A 20,671-nucleotide genomic window follows, 5' to 3' on the forward strand; every position below is an offset into this window, starting at 1 on the left:
GAAGTCAGGAGAACTTGCTTATTTTCTCCTGGGCCAAGAAAAGGCCGTTTATCTTGTATACTTGTTCCCAAGAAACTCTGATGGGAAGGATCGCAGAACATACTGCTGAAAATGAGGTACATAACTTCCAGGGTTGGTGGTATCATTTGTTTCATTTGGTAAGAGCTAGGAGTGGACTATCCAGGAGACAGCGCCTTCCAGAGCAGGCATCTGTGCAAGAGAGTGGCCAGCTCCTTTCATGACTGACTTTCACTTGGATGTGTTGGGTCTACAAGGCAGACCTGATATGAAGAAAACACCATTTAACCAAATTACCCGTGCATATATGGTACATACATCTCCATACACACATGCTGCAAAGAGCCTCAGGTGCTATTGTTAAACCATTTATACCTACATGTTTATACCTCTATCTCATTGCCTCCAAACCTGAGAGGTAGAGGTATCAGTTAGACTTCGCTTTGGAAACTTTAGCAGAGTGAAAGGAATAAGGTTAAAGAAATGGAAAGAAAAAACAACAACAACAACAACAAAACATGACTCTCCACGCTCAGTTGTGAATCTGCCCTGTACTGAGCCTCTTTGCTGACCCTGAAGTACGGGCCGTTCCCGAGAAGGAGAAATGGCACAAAATGACCTGACCGGGTGTTTGAAGCGGCACCAGTCTGGGACTGTCATCCCAGGTAGCAGCTTGTTACCGTTTCCTCTACTCACATGGCCCCTACGCGCAAGGTAGTCCAGACCAACTTTAAGACGCTTTTTGGACAGCTGGCTGAGGGAGCACCCCGAGAACAAACGGATCAAACCTCTTCCAAACCCGCAGGAGCTCAAGAATTCCGCAAATTCAGGCATATATCCACTGTACCGTACGCAGGCACGCAGAGAACTGTGATCACTGTCCTTTGCTGTTCCGCCAGCCTGGCCTGTCCCACCGTCGCCCCTGGAGGGTTCTGAGCACCACGCCGAGCCGCGGGGACTCTGCACGGCGCCTGGAAGGCAGGAAGGGCAAGCTCCCCTGCCAGGGCCGGGGCCTGGGCGAATACCCGCGCAGTAGCCGTGAGGAGCCATAGGCAAGCCACAACACTGTACCTTGCCCCGGTCGCTCAAGTGTGCGCCTCCCAGTTTACAGGGTATGACGGGCTGTAGACCGTGGAGTCTGCGGATGTACACACACTGGAACCAACCAAGTTACATAAACCCAAGAACGGTCGCGGCGTTAATTGCAGTCATGCTAATTTGAGCTAGAGGCAGTGAGCGCGCAGATGGAAGGGTAGGGGGCTGCCGGGGGGGGGGGTGGGGGGGAAGAGGGGTATTGCGGTGCTGCTGTCCCCTGGTGGAGCTTTGCCATGCCACGCCCGGCTGTGCCGTGCCATGACATGCCATGCAGGACCTGCCCCGCACCCGCAGAGCCCCGCTGTACTGGCTGCAGTCTGTCGACGCGCTGTGCAAGGGGATAAGCAACCTGCAGAGCCCTGCGATGGACAACTTGAGCTGCGCAACCCCCATGGACTAGCGCGTGGGGCCCTCAGCCCACAACACCAGTCAAAGTAATTTCTGCTCTAAGCTTCTGGCCTGAACCCCGCGGTGTGGGGATGGTGCTAAGGGCAGGGGCGGCTTTCAGCCCCCGCCTTCAGACTGGCCCGGGTCAGTCCAGGACTTTCGTGTGTCCATGAGGGGGTACGGCTACTCCCGAGTCCTTTGCAGAGGGGAGCTGAGGCCCCCACTTCCTCCCCGTGGGGCCGGGAGACGTCCAGTGGCTGCCAGGGTGTCCTGGGACCTATACAGGACTAGAGAAATGTCTACAAAAAGGAAACCATAAGAGGCTTGTATTAATGGTTCTTTGGACATGTAAGCAAAACGGCATCTTTCTCCTTTTGCCTTTATTCAAGTTGTTTTACAAAGGTAAGTATCAAGCAGCTGTGGGACACAGTCAAAATTTGTAGTTCGTTTAAAGCTAAGCCTACTTACCATCTCTTTCTAAATATTTAACATTGCCCAGATTTGTCTCTGGATTTTTTACAATTTTTTTCCCCACTGCTTTTGGTGTCGTAGTGAAGGGATGCAAGACACAGACTTCTGATGGCTCTTGAACAGAAGGCCTTTATTGCCATTTTTCACCACTACATGTATTTTCCCCGTAGCCCCATGCGCTGACAACGCACCTAAATCTGTCATACAATTGGTTAGAGACCTTCAGACACGTGCCTCAAGCCAGCCAGCACTTGGCCACTGCCCAAAGCTCATCTTTAACACTGTAGCCATGTTAATTTATCTCGACCTTGCTCAAGTTTTTGTTTCTACCACTTATTTCCTCATTATCTCTAATTCAGGGGCATGTGAAACAGCGCAAAGCCACCTGCGAATTCCTTTCCCACAATTCCCCCTTTTTTATTTTCAACCAATCAAACGCTTTCTATAGATTTTTCTATCAATCACCGCAGACATTGCAATAAGCAAGGTACAATAAGCAACAGGGTGAAAATCACAAGTAGAATTACTTGCACCTTAGGCACCGGGGAAGTCAGGGTCATATTAGTTAGCTGGTCAGTGCTTGCGTTACCCTCTGTAAAAGTAGCGTGCCTACTAGAATCTACATCAGTCAACAAGCCACTAAGCGCTAGGGATGTTGCTTCGCAGTGATGCTGCTTCTCACTCGCACAGCACAATCACACAATCACGCAAAGAGGCCTCTTGCACTTCTCATTCATACCACAGGAAAATATCACTTAAATTAATTTGTTGGCTGCTTCAGGAGGTCCTTGTCTACTCCTGCGGTGAGCGGCTGAGAGTGGAGACTCCTCCGAGGAAAATGCTCGGGGTGCACCTAGGGGCGTCTGCTCCACAGTCGATCCCACAGCCGAGCAGAGCGGCTCCTGGCACAAGGAATGATGCTATTATAGTTTTGTATAATGACACCAAAGAGATGCATTGTGATAAGGAGAAAGTGTGGCGTTGACCATTTGTTTCATGGTTTGGTTTTTGCCCAAGCAATTGAACCTTACACATGCTGTTGCTGTTACACTTCCCAGGATATAGAATTCCTGTGGCTCTAGGGGTGCTTGCAGCAAGTAGACAGTCCAGTCTTTGTTATCTGCCAGGTTCCCCACCAGACATATCATTAATGTGTTGTTAGCACTAGCCAGGGACAGGCACATCGCTTCTTGTCCTGTCATGTTGGCGAGGGTGACCCAGATGTTGCAATGTGGTTGGATGGAGACCCAGGGTTGGCAATAACTGACGACAGTGGCGATGTCGGTGAGGAGGAGGCCAACCATGGCCTTACCCCCCTTGCTGGTACCCATCTTGGTCTGTGACATGTGGAGACACAAGCATACCCTCGACCCCAAGTTATTAGAGGCTGAGGTCCCTCCCAAAGACCTGTATTTAATTTTTTTAATATTACTATGGCCTGCTCTGATTGTGGCACCCGTGACAGCGTGGAATTCATACTTTCGTAATGTTTTATTAAGGGCGGTATCTCTTTGTGAGGAAAGGGTAATGATAGGCGATTCATTACGTGAAGTGCCTTTCCCAACCTTTTCTGTGGTGTTTCCTGGGTGTCTCCCCGTTTTTGTTTATTTAGCAGTGCTTTCAAGGTGTGATGTGTGCGCTCAACAATGGCTTGACCCTTGGGGGAATGAGGAATTCCTGTGATGTGTCAGATACCCCAAGTTCGAAAAAAGGTTTGAAGGGAGTGACTACCATAGGTGGGGCCATTGTCAGTTTTTATTTCCTTTGGGATGGCTAGAGCTGCGAAAGTGACACAGAAGTGAACCTGGACATGGTGACTGGTTTCACCCACTGTAGCTGTCGCCCAAATAGCATGAGAGAAAGTATCTACTGATATGTGAACATATTGGTAAAGCAACCAAATTCTGGAATATGCATTATGTCGATCTGCCATAACTGTAAGGACCGTAGACCTCTAGGGTTTACCGTTAAAGACAGGGTCGAAACATGCTATTGACAGTCAGGACATGTTTGGAAATCAATTTGGTGTCAGTGATTGATATAGTGAATTGTTTCGCCAAGACTTTGGCATACTGATGGAAAAAGGCATGGGATAACCATGCTTGCTCCAGCACCTTAGGCACTGGGGAAGTCAGGGTCATATTAGTTAGCTGGTCAGTGCTTGCATTACCCTCAGTAAAAATACCGGGTAACATGATGTGGCTTCGCATGTGAATAATACAATATGGGTGCACTCGCTGCTCTACCAAAAATAACAGCTCTTTAAATTTTAGAAACAAGTTTTCCTTTGGGATATGTCTTAAATGTGCCCTCTCAATTTGCTGAGCGACACCTACAGCATATTGCGAGTCTGATACAATATTCAAAGGTACTGTTCTTTTTGTGTTTTCTTTTTTTCTCTTTTTTCTTTTTTCTTTTTTTTTTTCCTTTTTCTTTTTCTTTTTCTTTTTCTTTTTCTTTTTCTTTTTCTTTTTCTTTTTCTTTTTCTTTTTCTTTTTCTTTTTCTTTTTCTTTTTTTCTTTTTTTTTTTGTTGTTGTTGTTTTTTTTTTTTTGGGTAGGAGGTTTGAAGAAATCAATCTTCCGGCAGTATCGGACAATAAATGGTACAGAAACTATAGTAATGCTGAGTCGTACTGGAGCAAACAATTTGTGAATAGCATATGCCAACACAAATGTGCCTGTATCAGCAGCCCTTTTAGATTGCAGCGATGATTCACTGAAACCAAATTTGAAGAGAACTGCAGTCATATCCACACTACTTGACAAAGCCAGGTAGGAGATTCCTAGAGATACTGATGAAATTCCAGTGTAGAATGAAAACCCCTACAGCACCACATTCTTTGAAAACTTTTTTCAGCTGCTGGGATTTATTGAGTTTCTTGTTTTCACTGCTGAGATCTGTGGCTGCCTTTTCAGGGGATCCACCCACATCCTTGGCCGAGCTGCCGGCGGCGGCCCGCAGCGCCAGCTGAGGGGCCGGCGGGCAGAGGGCAGGCCGGCCCGGGGGTGGGGGGTATGGCGGGGGGGCAGCAGCGGCGGCGGCGGGCGGCGGCGAGCGGGGGCCCGCGGGGCGGCGGGCCCGGGGGCAGCAGGAGGCGAAACATGGCAGCGCCCGATGCGTGCATGCAGGCGCTCAAACCGGAGAAACGCAGCAGCCGGCGGCAGGGCGGGCGGGTGCCTTGAGCTGACAGCGGGGTGGGCGGCGGCACTGGCGGCGCTGATGGCCGCAATGGCATCGAGAGCAGAGTGGCCGCCAGAACGGAGAAAATTGCAGGTTTCTTATTCCTTTTTTGTCCTTTGTTGAATTTTATTTTCTGTTCAACGCAAGCAGTTTCCATCAATTGGAGCAGAGATTTACCATGCACCTATGCCCCAGGAAGTTTCGCGGAGGTCCAGGGTGACGTCGCGGACTTTCTGCGGGACAGAGCAAGGCGAGGGAACTGCCAACCGATGCTCTTACAGCTCCCGTCGTGCGCTGCGGCACACAGCTCCCCGGGCTCCCATACCTATAGGTTCTGAACAATATCTGCTGCATTTCCTCTGCATCTGTGTTGTGGTTTAACCCGGCCGGCAGCTAAACACCACACAGCCGTTCGCTCACCCTCCCCCCTCCCTCTCTGGGATGGGGGAGAGAAACGGGAAAGTGAAGCCTGTGAGTTGAGATAAAGACAGTTTAATAAGACAGGAAAATAATAATAACAATAATAATAATAACAATAATTATGATAATAGTGCTACTACTAATAATGTGTACGAAACAAGTGATGCACAATGCAATTGCTCACCACCCGCTGACCGATGCCCAGCCTATCCCCGAGCAGCTTGCCCCCCCACCCCAGCTAGCCACCCCTATATATTGTTTAGCATGACGTCAGATGGTATGGAATACCCCTTTGGCCAGTTTGGGTCACCTGTCCTGGGTCTGTCCCCTCCCAGCTCTTACTGCACCCCCAGCCTGCTCGCTGGCAGGACAGAGTGAGAAGCTGAAACGTCCTTGGCTTAGTGTAAGCACTGCTCTGCAACAATTAAAATATCGGGGTGTTATCAGCACTCTTCTCATCCTAAACCAAAACATAGCACCCTATCAGCTCCTAGGAGGAAAATTAACTCTGTCCTAACTGAAACCAGGACAAGCTGTCGGTCTTCAGTAGATAAAACAAACTTGCACTGAACTACAGGAAGCAAAGAAGGGGACGGTCTTTCTGCCCGGGGCAGGGCGCGGAAGGCCGCGGAGCTGGGCGGCGCGCGGAGGGCGGCTGGGTCTGCCTGCCTGCCTGTCTTCCTGTGGGTGTACTATTGCGGCGCAACTTGTTTTTATTTCCCCTCCCACAGGACAAATGATATTAGGATATCGTGAACTGTTGGCACAGGAGTTTATGTGCGCGCTGATTCAGAGAAGTGAGACCGGCAGCTTTTAACGCGGACACGGGCAATGCCCCGCAGAACAGGGCCCTGAGGTCGGGGCTCCCCGGGTCCTATTGCCGGTCTGGACAGCAGGCACTGCCGGAGCCTTGCCTGCCAGAAAGGCTGTGCGGGATCAAATAACCCTACACTTAGAGGGCAGCTGTGCTAGGATTGAATTTTAACGTGGACAAGGACCGGAATTTATATTTTCCTCAAGCATTTGCTTGTGTCGGTAGTCCTCGGGAGGGCTGGGGATCTTTTGCTCCCAGCCAGCCTCACACCTTTTTGCTTGGAGCTCTGGGTTCTTCTCCCTCTTGGCGTACTCTGCTCTGACACGGTGGCCAGATAAGATTTCATGCAGGCAGCTGGGGACAGCCAAAGTGAGGGAGCTCTTGGCCGAGCCTGCGGAAGATCATCTGCCATCAGCCCCCTTCTCCATCACCACCCTGCGCTGGGATCCAGCCCCAGCCAAAAGGGGGAATCCACGTGGGTACTATTTGCTTGAGTTTCTCAAGCCTTGCCGTATGCACTCTGTTTCACAAGCGACAGGTTTCCAAAGAGTTAGCTCATCCCAGAGAATGCCTTCATAAACTAGTGCCTGCTTACAGCCAGGGCAGGATTTGTTGCAATGGCAGTGCACATTTTGTTGAAATTTTTGTGAAAAAAATGAGGTTAAGAAACTAATTGAATATAGCTCTCAAAAATTTGTACAGCAATTTGAAAAAGTGGGACTCAAAAGAAAAGTTGAATGCCTTGACTAGGAAGATCTTCAAATGTAATTGCTAACAACTCAAAATGTCAATTTAATCTAGTCTGCTCTATAATCCCATAAATTCTGTAGCACCCCTGTGGTGTAATTGCCTGAAGTAACTAGGAAAATAAAACTAACATTCACATTTTTAAGGAAAAGGTACAGCACTGAAGAGGCTTTCAGGGTAGGGCATAACTGCATTACCTGAGCATTCCCTAGACTCCCAACCTTAGATGCTATCGCGCTGGGGAAACTTGGTGTGCTAGCCCTAAGGAACAGCACGGAGCGTAGAGTGGAGTGGAGACACCACGGCTAGGCTCTGTAACCAGGTGGGGACTCTATTGTTCTTGTGCACAAAGCTGCACTTTTTGACACCCTGAGCCAAAGACCTGTCATGTTTTGACAAATGCTGTACCCTAGTGTACTTTTTGCTCATTATAATATCATTATAATGCCAAAACACACCTCCATCCCAAAAGCTACCCGCCTCCAAGGTGCGACCACCCCTCACTGAGCATGCGCCCTGAATTTCTTGGAGCCTATTACTTTAAACGGAGACGGGAGAACTTTTCACTAATCATAACTAAGATATGCTTGACTAGAGCCACTCAAGCTCCACCTAAAAGATAGAAAATAATATAAATTGGCCCAAGAAAGAGGGGATGTTAGGGAAGATACCACCATCAGGGGAGATACCATCCCGAGGAAATACAACATCCTTAGGACCTCCTGACTCCTGGGATCAGTCGACAGGCTGAGCCTCTCTTCCCCCACCATTGGGACACCTTTGGGTGAGATCTGAATACTTGCTTATAAATCTCTGTAGAGTCTTTGATCCTTTTAACGTGTTTATTTCTAGGCTGCGCACCTGTAACACCTGTAACACCTGTAACACCTGTAACATCTGTAACACCTATAACACCTGTGTATTTCATGCATACTAGCTTGCTTTTGCAGACAGTCACTATCGCCGGCAATCCAAAAGAACCTGGTTATCTGTTGCTGTAATAAACCATACTTGATTGCATTGTGATAGCTCTCATTAAGTGCAACTAGGGTGAGGGTGGTTATTCGTGATAGTTCAGTGTTCTGAATCCAACCAGACCCCCAGATGGTTAATGCGTTTTTGGTGAATGTCCAACTGGTTCAGTACCCTGAATCCGACCAGGCCCGTAACAGTTAATCAGCTACACCCCTTAACGCAACAACCCCATACAACTTCCAAGCACAAGGCTTTATTGCAACCTTAATTTATGAAGCAATACTCCCCACCCAATTTTTCACCCGTTTGAGGTAGGGAGGACCAAGGTTTGGAAAAACAATGCCAGGAGATGTTTCACAATAAAAAATTGCTACTTAAATCCCTAGACCCAGTGCTCTCCAAACAGAGAGGTGAGACTTTGAAGATTCAGCTCTCAATATATTAGAGAGGTATAGTTTTTAATCTTTGGTCATTGATTTTCCAGAATGTAGCTCTTTAAACAAAACTTCCTGGGTAAATTCCTTTCACCCATTGCTTTTGTCACTGGCCATCTACTCCTAATTTGATCAGAAAACACAAGGAAAACTAATCATTTCCCTTTATGTGAAATCCATATATACTAATGGGCTGAGTTTAACTATACAAAACATAGCAGGCCCCTCAGTGACAGTTTTACTTCTATTGAGAATAAACCAGTTTGTGATATTAGCAAAAAGCAGCAGCTATTTCAGATGGCATATGAAGTTGTTCTTCATTATTATTATGATTATGTATCAGGGATCTTGTTTCTGCTGCCAGGTCCCTGCCTCCCACACCACCATTCTACCTCTTTCCTTGTGATTACTAATTCCAAAAGATGGGAATATTTTTTTTTCTTAATAAATATATATATTCTTTTTTTTTTTTCTACATTTTCAGTAGAAATGACTTTTCTTCATAACTTTAAACTATGAAAAACATTTTCTCTTGTATTTAGCAACTGAAATTGAGAAGACAAAATAAAAAGGAAGCTCTAAATTACTGAAAAACAAATCTTTCATTTGCTGAAGTATTGCTGCAATCAAGATCATTTTCTCAACTAAACTCTTCTTCCTCCACACATATGGGTGCATGTTGTAGTTTAACCTGGTAGGCAGCTAAGCACCATGCAGCCATTTGCTCACTCCCCCTTGCAGTGGGATGGGACAGAGAATAGAAAAAGGAGGACAGTTTAATAAGAAAGAAAGAAGCAAACAAACAAACAAGCAAAAAAATATGAAACAAACAAGTGATGCACAATGCAATTGCTCACCATCAGCTAATCAGTGCCCAACCAGTCCCTGAGCAGCCAGGTAGCCCCCCTGGCTACCTCCCCCCAGTTTTATGAGTGAGCGTGAAGTCATATGGTACAGAATATTCCTTTGGCCACTTTGGGTCACCTGTTCTGGTTGTGTCCTCTCCCAGCTTCTTGTGTGCCCTCAGCCTCCTCACTGGCAGGGCAGTATGAGAAGCAGAAAAAGTCCTTGACTTAGTGCAAGTACTGCTCAGCAGTGTGTTATCATCATTATTCTCATCCTGAATCAAAAACACAGCACCATGCCAGCTACTAGGAAGAAATTAACTCTATCCCATCCGAAAACAGGACCATTTGTTCTCAGACCTTTCTTACTGAGATCCAGAAAGAACCCTGAACCTTCTCTTTCTCTCTCTCTCTCTCTCTCTCTCCCCCTGCCCCATCCCAGTGCAGTGCAGTTATCAACCCTGTTTGAGCCACAAATCCAAAACACAGTAACATATGGGCTGCTATGAAGAAATGTAACTCCATCCCAGCCAGACCCAGTAGAGTTGTACATAAAAGCAAAATGGTCTTCCTGTACACATTGACTAATTCCTTCTAGAAAAGTTTAGTCTTTTTTCATCAGTCTCAAGATGAGACAATGTTGAGTTGCTTGTACATTTTGAACCTCTACAGGATTAGCGCTTTCCAAAATAACCACCATTTCATATGTATGGTGTACAATATTTGTCCCTAGATGCATGAATTTGCATTTAACTTGCACATACTATGAAATATTTTGACTGACCCAAATTAGCTACAAATCTAGGATATGCTGTATGACTGCTATACAGCCATCATTATTTCTCTTACATCCAAAGTTTATATCATGAGAAAATAATACCAGTTGTGATTTTATATTTACTTTTAGGTAGTTAATAAAATGTTGAAAAAAAGTCATTAATTAGTCAATAAGAATCTTGTTAGAAATGCACTTATATGATAATTGATACCTATTTTTTGAGGTTTACCAGTCAGCCAGTTCTTAACCCATAATAATGTGTACTTTACTGATATCCTGATAATCTGTAGTCTGAATGTCATGCATTGCTAAATCAAACAGCACATTGTAGTACTATGCAGTTACTCTTATCAATCCAGTTATCTCATAAAAATGAATATTTGCTTGATTAAAACCATTTTCCATAAAACTATGTGAAATGGCACTAACTGCAACACTGTCCTTCAATTTCTTATTGATTAATCATACAGAAGTTTCTTCATTATATTGTCTCAGACTGATATAAAATTTGTTAGCTAAGTTGTCCTGAATAATATCACATTCTAAAAAATTTAGGATTACACAGAAAAATAGAAACTTCAGAACTGTTCTTGGTACTTTGATTAGTACAAAGAAGGTTGTTAGTGGAAGTAATGTATGCCTTTCTAGAAATGAAAATTAATTCTGGTTCTACAAAAAATCAAGATCTTGGTGAAAAAGTCCTGACTAGCTTCAATCACACACCTGATATACATTCAGAAAAACAAATGATCACAGGAAGAACGCTGAACTTTCTAATGGCCACTGTTCTGCTATTAGTAGTTAGCATCAACCTTGTTCTGAAGCTGGAAAGACCAGAAAGATCATATATAAAATCAAATAGTTTCCACAGCAAAGCATCAATTTTTGGTCACGGAAAGCATGATGCTTTCATAGGAAATTACTCATTTCAAAATGTGAGAAACAAAGTTGTGTTTTTGCAATAGAAGGTGTTTGTGCAGTGGAAAATTCCACTAACCTTGCCTATTCAAAAGTGATTGTGCGGCATAGCAGTGGGGAGTATGTTAAGCAGATAAGGGGAAGGTCCCACAGTCCCAAAATAAGGATAGTTAAGAAAAACAGGATGAGCACTAGGAAATTAGTAAAAACAAAAATCATGGGCCCTCTAGTCACGAGAGGAGAAGGAAAAGAAAAAGGATCCTCTGTATCACTGAATCCAAAACCCAAGGGGTCATCCTTGAGTTTCCCAGCGCTCTTTCTGCCAGAGGCTCCAGGTGGGGCCATTCTCCCCAGCTGCGGTGTAGAACACATTCTTTACATCTGGTCCTGCTTGGACAGGCCCAAGGGCTACTGCATGAACTATCTTCCATTTAATTTGTTCAAAGGCTAGTCGTTGCTAGGGGCTCCATTTGAAATCATTCTTTTTACGGGTTACTTGATTAAGTGGGTTTACAATCAGACTGTAATTTGGAATGTGCATTCTCCTAAACCACACGACACCTAGGAAAGATTGTGTTTATTTTTGCTAGTTGGTGGAGACATAGCTGTTATTTTGTTGATCACATCCATTGGGATTTGATGATGTCCATCTTGCCATTTTATTCCTAAAAACTGGATCCCTTGTGAAGGTCCTTTGACTTGATGATGTTTTATGGCAAAAACAGCCTTCAGAAGGATTTGGACTATTTTCTTCCCTTTCTCGAAAACTTCCTCTGCTGTGTCATCCCACACAATAATGTCATCAATGTACTGCAGGTGTTCAGGAGCTTCCCCCCCGTTCCAGCACAGACTGGATCAGTCCATGGCAAAAGGTAGAGCAGTGTTTGCACCCCTGGGGCAGCCGATTCCAAGTATATTGGACACCCCTCCAAGGAAAAGCGAACTGTGGCCTGCACTCTGCTGCTAGAGGGATAGAGAAAAATGCATTAGCGATATCAATTGTGGTGTACCACTTGGCTGCCTTTGATTCTGGTTTGTACTGGAGTTCTAGCATGTCCAGCACTGCAACATTCAGCAGTGGTGTGACTTCATTCAGGCCACGATAGTCCACTGTTAGTGTCCACTCACCATGAGACTTTTGCACTGGCCATTTGGGAATATTAAAGGGTGAGTGGCGCAATATTGCTGCCACTGCACAGTTGTGGAAGTGATTGGTACTTACTGTTCTTCGACCCTCAGCAACCCCTCAACAGAAGCGTCCTCCGAGAGACTGGGCAAGGTAGACAACTGTTTAATGTCCTCTATCTCTAAGGCAGCTATACTGAAAGCCCACCAGTACCTTTTTCAGTCCTTTGAAGATCCTCTCCTGAGACAGTCTATGCCAAGGATGCACGGAGCATCCAGGCCAGTCACAATACAAATATAGATGGGTTCTGTCCCTTTATAGATTGATGGCATTCCAGTACACTGTGCACCGGTGTCTACTAAAGCCTTATACTTCTGTCTGTCTGACGTACCAGGCCATCAAATCCACACAGTCCAATAAACCCGCTTTTCTCTTTTCTCCCCCTGGCTGGAGGCAGGGCCCCTGGTCACAATATTCATGTCTGTGTCTGGAGGAATGCCTGCTGGAAGTTGGAGCAGCAAGCTTCTTAGAGAACCCCCGTTTTGTGACTGTTTTTCCTTGCAACTCATGCACCCATGCCTCTAGGGTCGAGGTAGATTTTCCATCCCATTTTCTCATGTCCTCTCCATGGTCACGTCAGTAAAACCACAAGGTGGCACAGGGTGTGGACCGCTATATCTTCTTTCATGCATGGAAGGATGCTTACTCCTGACAGCTGAGGCACTGGTTTGTACAGGTGGGGAGGGAGATAAACTCTCTTTAAGTTAGTGGACCTCTTCAGAAAGTTTCTCTAAAGTATTCTCTTTTAGTTGGTGGAACTCTTGAGAATGTTTTTCCACAGGCGAAACACTGAACTGTGGGGAAGAGGAGAAACTTTCTTTGTACTGCCGGAGTTGTTTAGCCAATTCATCCACCATGGGTTCCTCATGGTCTTTCCAGGTCATTACTGCCAATGAGTTGTCACGTGATGATGGTGCACTCAGTACAAACTTCTGTCACATGGGTCATGTACACTTGACTTCATCTGGATCTGTGGGTATTTGTTCGTTGTTTAAGTCCCTATAAATCACCTCCTGTACGGCTAATTCCCTCAGGTACTGGATTCCCTTCTCCATAGTGGTCCACTTGCCTGGTAGACATACAAGTTCTTCCTTGAAGGGATACCTTTCCTTCACAGGTGACAGGAGCTCCAGAGGCTGAAGCCTTGTACTCCTTTTCCAGTTGCTTTGTCAATGCCTGCGTCCCTAGCAGGGGATCCCAGCTGCCTGGCTTCCCTGCCCTCTAATTCTAGACTATTGGCTCCACTGTCCCAGCACCAGAGCAGCCAGTGACAAGGTGTTCAACTGGACAATGACTGAAATCTTTTCGCATATCCTACAGCTCATGCTGGGATAAGACTTGGGTAGTTATTGATGTTCTTATGTGATATCTTCCTCTTCGTCTTTCTGTTCCTCTGATGGCCCAGCGACTTTGGAGTAGCCTGCCTTTTCTTCTTCTTCATCCCTAGTATGAGTAGGAGTTCATCTGCATTCTAAATGACCTGACTTTGTCATCCATTGTTTCATCTTGGATACAGGTGCAGCTGACACTGGTACAGTCTTTTTCCCTGGCTCAGCCTTCAGGCCTGTCACAGGGCTTGGAGTGGCCACTGGGCCTGTCTCGGAGGTGGAAGTGGCATTGATTGCAGCTCGGTAAGCATAGGTCAAGCCCCAACATGTTGCAGTGATTTGTGTATCTCTGGTATTGCCAGGGTGATGACACACCTTTTTCTAACACTCAACCAGTTTTTTAGGATTTTGCACTTGTTCAGGGGTGAATTTCCAAAGCACTAGAGGTGCCCACTGCTCTAGATGCCTGCCCATATCCTCCCACTTATCCTGGCATTAATAACTACCCTGCCTCAGGACACATCTCTGGGTGGCATTCCTAAGTAGTTGTTTAACCTTAAACAAAGCCTGAAGCACATTCAGGAGACATAACAATAAGAACATGCTGGTCTGAACATCCCAGGGATATTCAACATCTTGAAGAGCTCTCATAACTAGCCCGGAGGATAAGAGGGCAGTGAAGGAGAAAGGGAGAGTGAACAAGTAGGAGAAAATATCTTCCCCTGTCCCCTCCACAGATTGTTTCCCTGAAGAAAAAAGGCAATAGGTGTAATTGTTAATAGTTTCTGAGATATGGTTTCCAAAGTATAGAGTCGACAGCAGTGCTGAGTACAAATACCAGATTAGTCTCATGACCAGAAATTTTATCATATCATAAGCCATTGTTACACCACACAGTAAAATAATGATCTTGAACCAGCCCCCAGAAAGGATAAACAGCATGACAGGGAATACATACAGTAAGTAACGTGCTATATAACTCAATTTGGAAAACAGGCACAGCAGACCTGAGATCAAAGCAATCAACATTGTGACTAGCAACTATTAAGAAGATCTAATGCTTACAACAATTTTGGTTTAACACACTCTGGTCAGATCTGTCGTTATCTCAACCCTTTGAGCCCCTCGTTGGGCACAAAAAAGGACAGTTGTGGTTTAACCCGGCCGGCAGCTAAGTACCACACAGCCGTTCGCTCACCCTCCCCCCTCCCTCTCTGGGATGGGGGAGAGAATCAGGAAAATGAAGACTGTGGGTTGAGATAAAGATGGTTCATTAGGACAGAAAAGAAGGGAAAATAATAATAATAATGATAATATTACTACTACTAATAACGTGTACAAAACAAGTGATGCACAACGCAATTGCTCACCACCTGCTGACCGATGCCCAACCTTTCCCATTCTTCATCAGTCTGTTCCTGAAGGACTGCATCCCATGATATGGACCCATGTTGGAGCAGTTCTTGAAGAACTAATGTCTATGGGAAGCCGACATAAGACCAGTTCATGAAGGACTGCATCCTGTGAAAGGGTCCCTAAACTGAGTAGGGGAAAAGAGTGAAGATGAAGGATTGAAGATGAAGATGAAGGTCTTTGGAACCATAACCCACATTCCCCTGCGCTGCTCAGGGGGTGGAGTAAGAAGAGGGTGGATGAGAGGAAGGTGTTTTTAGTATGCTTTTAGTTCTCACTGCTCTAGTCTGTTGTTAGCAATAATGTTGTGGTTTAACCTAGTAGGCAGCTAAGCACAAAACAGACAGTCACTCACACCTCCCCACTGTGGGATGGGGAAAGAATCGGGAGAAAAAATGGTAAAAACTCATGAGTTGAGATAAAGACAATTTAATAAGACAGAAAAGGAAGGGAGAAAATGATAACAACAAGAAGAACAACAATAATAATAAAATATACAAAGCAAGTGATGCCCAATGCAGTTGTTCACCACCTGCTGACTGATGCCTGGATAGTCCCCAAGCGGTGCCCCCACCCCAGCCAGACACCCCATATTAATTGTTCAACATGACATCACATGATATGGAATATCCCTTTGGCCACTTTGGGTCATCTGCTCTGGTTCTGTCCCTTCCCAGCTCCTTGTACACCCCCAGCCTCCTCACTGGCAGGGCAGTATGAGAAGCTGAAACATCCTTAACTCTGTGTAATCACTGCTCTGCAACAACTAAAATATCAGTGTGTTATCACCATTATCCAAAACAACACCATATCAGCTACTCTGCAGAAAATTAATTCTATCCCAGCCAAAACCAGGAGAAATAGGCAGTAAATTACATGAATCTGCCCGCGCATGTTTTGCCCGTGAGAGTAATTGGTGAGTGATCTCAACCCTTGAACCTTTTTTTCATTGTATTTTGTCCCTCTGTCCTTTTGAGGAGGGGGAGTGAGAGAGCGGTGTGGTGGAGCTGAGCTGCACATCAGTGTGAAACCACCACATTATCAATCAATACACAAATATCTTGCTCACAGTACATAACTGTGAGAAAAATTTCAATACCACCCCTTGCCATTTGGGACAGGCCATCCGGTTACAAAATTCTCCTGTTGTATCTGGTGTGCATTATGTATATTAGCATTCCTGTAGCTACCACCCACAGGGTACCACATGCCTTCACCTAGGATTAGGACAGAGGTGGGGTGTACTGCCGAGCACCTCACTTCACCATGCTCAGGGTACCGTACACCTAAGGGCCCAAACTCCCGAGACTCTCTTTTGCTCGTCTATCTTTTGCTTTGTCTGCCTCTGGCTGAGGGGAATTCGTTTGTTCCCTCGCAGGACTACAGAACCTCACTGATTGGGACTCCACACTTGCTTCACACTATAAGTGCGTCTCATTCACACTCCACACAAGAGTCTCTCCGAACCCACCCCGGGGCAAGATATGGTAAAGTTTCCCTTACCTCGGTCCATGCACGGCTTCCCAGTCTAGGTTATCAGCAGTAATCCCTGTGCCTGTCTGTGTCTGTGCTGTGTCTGTGCTGTGTCTGTGGTATGTCAGTGCTGGCCTACCTTCTCCCCAGAGCTTCTCAGAGCCTGTCTTCAGATTAACAGTCTTGGTCATTTGCTGGCCATACATGTACCAAGAGAACCCACCACCCCCGACGGGACTGCTGAAATCAGCGGGGTGCACCTTCCTGTCTGTGGTGGCAAGAACCCTTCAGTAGGAGACAAGATCCCGGATGAGCCCCCAAATTGTGAGAAAAATCTCAATAATTTTCTTCAGACAGGGTATTCTGTGAAGCTATTTTATTTGCGATTGCAATGGCGGGCGTCCAGCCAATTAGGAGTGCATCATAGTAAACATATAATAACCTTTTATTTGCTATTACCCGACACCTGATCACCTCTCCTGTTTCCTCATTGGCTGAGTACTACAGGTTCACAAGCTACTCGATGCACCTCTATACCATATATGTACAATTTTTTTGATCAACCCTTTAATTTCTCCTTTTTCCTTTTTTTTTCTTTCTCCTTTCTTATGTTTTGAGAACTTGTGATCTTTGTTTTATTACTCTTCCCATACTGCTCATCCTGTTTTTCTCAGTCTTCTACCTTATTTTGGAACAGTGAGGCCTTCTACTGTCCACTTATCTACTTAGCATTTGTCCTTGTTATGACTACACAACTACCTTTGAATACAGAAGGTTAGTTTTGTACTGCAAAAACACAACTGAGTTTCTCACAGTTCCCCCCTCTTCTTTTCTTACTCCTATTGTTGTTTCTGTACCTCTTCACATACTGCACTCTGGAGTTTTTCCAACATTAAGGTACAATCTTCAGATGTCACGGGGGATGACAGATATACAATGCCATTATTATTACAATACCAATAAATAGTGGTTTGAGCCAATTCTATTCAGGTAACCACAAAGTTACTTTCTCAGAAATGTTTCTAAATCCCCAGGAAGTGGCATCTTGAGCTACTCTATGTAGGATCTTGTTTTTGTTTTTGTTTTCCCCCATATATTTTTGAGATCAGTCAAATTCGTCCCATTTGATCTACATACATAGAGCAACTAGTATAATTACAGTGCACACTCCTCCTTATGAGGTTATTAATAAATCTAATACCATTCAATTCTAGAGTACCATTTTTTGCCAACTTAGCTCCTTTTTCTTGCATCCAGACCATTACTTTCTAGATCTTCAATTATAACTGAGATATTTACAATAGCTTTTTCTAATTCACTCACCCCTAAACCACGTGTGAAATGCAAGAGAATTTTCCTAGAGGATTATCTGGAATCCTGCTTAATTCTGCATGTGGTCTCAAGGGGGCTTTGGCTTTGTGGGTCTTCAATAATAGTTACATTTGGAATTATTGCCCTCAGGGTGCAAGCTCCCTTCCATCCTAGGGGCAACACCTTCCTGGCTTGATGGCCTGTGTTGGGTCTGTCTGAGCTGGAGTCACCTTTTCCCTGCAGCAGCCCACACAGTGCTGTGCTCTGCACTCATAGCTGGAACAGCACTGATATCACTCCAGTGTTGTGTCTATTGCTGCATAGTGCTGGCACAGCGTCAGGACTCCTTCCAAGCCCCCAAGAGCCAGCAGGCAAGTGATGGGGAGGGGACATTGCCGGGGCAGCTGACCTAAACCAACCAAAGGGATATTCCATAACACCTGATGTCACACTCAGCAATAAAAAGGGGGGCTCTCGTGGGGGAGGGGGCTGTTCCTCCTGAACAACCACTACGCGTTTTGAGGCCCTGCTTCCCAGGATGTGGCCGAACATCGCTCGTTGATGGGAAGTAGAGAATATTTTTTTTTCTCTTTCTCTCTGTGCTTCCGCGCGGACTCATTGTTTCTTTTGTTTCTTTTTTTTCCTCCCCATTCCCTTTCCCTTTAATTAAACCTTTCTCATCTCAAACTTCGAGTTCCCTGTGTTGTATTTTCTTCCCCTTCCTCTTTGAGGAGTGGGGGAGTGAGAGAGCGGTTGTGGTGGAGCTCGGCTGCCCACCTGAGTAAAACCACCACATGGCCACAAAGCCAGTACCACCCCTTGCCATTTGGGACAAGCCATCCAGTTACAGGATTCTCCTGTTGTATCTGGTGTGCATTATGCATATTAGCATTCCTGTAGCTACCATATTCAGTACAGTATGGATTATTCCCTACTTCATGGATAATATTTCCACACCCAGGGTCAGTTCTATTGCCCCCTGAGTTTTCTATCATTGTTGTTTAAAAGGCACCTTTGATAACACAGTATATTGTAGCCAGGACTACGTGTAGGGAGCTCAACTTCAAAATCTATTCCTTCCCGGGACTGAGTATGATCTGTCATTTTTAGAAATCTAGAGAATCCAGACTCAGTTGCTGCTGGAAATAGCAATCAGGGACAAGGCCTGTTCAGTCTTTCTAGGCATCTGGGTGCAAATCCAACAATTATTTCGAGAGAGAACTCAAGAGATGTTCTAGATTAATTGGAAATGCTGGTTTTTCCTTCCATCCATTGAGAACAGATATTACTAAAATAAACTCAAAATACATAATTTCTAAATATATATACCTCTATAATAATTAATAAATAATAATGAAGAAAAAATACAATAAAAATCACAAACTAATAAGGATTCTTCTGGTGGGGATTAATATACCCCCCTTCTTTCTTTTTTTTTCCCACTTCCAGGGAGTGTTCCCTGGAAACACTCCGATTCAGTGTAATTCAATCCCTTTTACTCATTAATTCATTAAGAATTCTTCTAAGGAGAAGTTAAAGGTTTAGAATAGAAAGTTTCAACAGTTTTAACCTTAAAAGTCTTTGTTAATGCAGTCTCTCAGGTATCAGGGTTAACTGATGCTTTTACCCAGGTCTGTGTCCACCCTTTCTAAGCCGTTCTCACTGTCATCTCAGTAATCAGGAGCACTTATAACAGTCCATCCCACTCAGGTTGTAGCTTTGATTCTCTCCATGTCCGCAGCAGATCCCAATCTCCTGCTCAGAATGGATGGATCAGGGCTTTCAAGGGTGGGGTTTGAGCTAACAGTCCACGGGCCCTGAGAGATGACAAAGAGGACAACAGCCCCAGTATATATAGTTCTTAAGAAAAGCATCTTTCGTCTCAAATTGAGGTAATTCATTCCCTTTGTCCAGGTACAGCAATCCAAATATTTTTTATGGTGAAACTCCCACATCTTTTCTTAGTGCAGTTTGAATTTGGAGAAGTGCCAAAGCTGAGCACTTTGTTCGGGGGAGCCGAGTTTCCAGAACTTCTTTATTGTCTGATCCCTTCCAGAAGAGGAAGGATGCCAAGGAGTGTGAAATTTCCACTTGATTCCTAGAGACACATTAGCCCTTGCAATATGTCTGACATAAAGTGATTTCCTTGATCAGAGTCAATATTTTCAACAATTCCATACCTGTGAATTATTTGTTCTAGAATTACCTTAGCTACCACATTTGCAGATACTGAAGGGAAAGCTTCCACCCACCCTGACAAATGATCGACCAAGACTAATAAGTATGTAAATCTATCTACTCTAAGGAGTTCTGTAAAATCTCCCTGTACATTTTGGAAGCATTGAATTCCTGGTTCTCACCCCCCTTTGGGCTGACTGCAGATAATTTTCCTATTTACCTTTTGACATACTACACAAGTCCTGCATACTTGTTCGGTTAGAGTATATATATATTCCTACACATACATATTTCCATAGCACAGCATCACACATTGCTTGAATTCCCCAGTGACCCTCTTGATGCAAAACAGTTAATATTTCCCTCATTAGCACTTTATTCAGCATTTTCCTTCCATCAGGGAGTATGTATTTTCCTTTGGACTTTGTGACTCCTAATTCCTTAAAAACCTCTTTCTCTTAAAACTTTTTACTTCTTTTTAGTTTTGGGTAGGGGTAGCTCAACAATTCCCTGAATCCCCTCCGGATTTATTCTTCGTTCCCCCTCAGACACTAGGTGCCCTAAATATTTGACTTCTCGTTCTACGTAATGTAATTTATTTTCCCATACTTTCAAGCCCTGTTTTCCCAGAAAGTCGAATAGCGTGTTAGTGGCTTCCTTCACAACTGTTTTCTCCTGTCCTGACAATAAAAGATCAT

The 20,671-nt window shown here is 44.9% G+C and overlaps 1 long non-coding RNA gene and 1 pseudogene across 2 annotated transcripts in view; both read right to left on the reverse strand.

Moving 5' to 3' along the window:
* The window catches only part of LOC311426453, a 385,986-nt gene that overhangs the window by 142,233 nt on the left and 223,082 nt on the right, over window positions 1-20,671 (reverse strand). The gene's annotated exons all lie outside the window — the stretch shown is intronic.
* Window positions 4,526-5,076, reverse strand: LOC311426478 (protein FAM210B, mitochondrial pseudogene; annotated as a pseudogene). Its single transcript has one exon. The product of its transcript is annotated as a protein FAM210B, mitochondrial pseudogene (transcript).

The sequence above is a fragment of the Aythya ferina genome (assembly GCF_964211825.1).
Source record: "Aythya ferina genome assembly, chromosome: W".
Taxonomy (NCBI): Eukaryota; Metazoa; Chordata; class Aves; order Anseriformes; family Anatidae; genus Aythya; species Aythya ferina.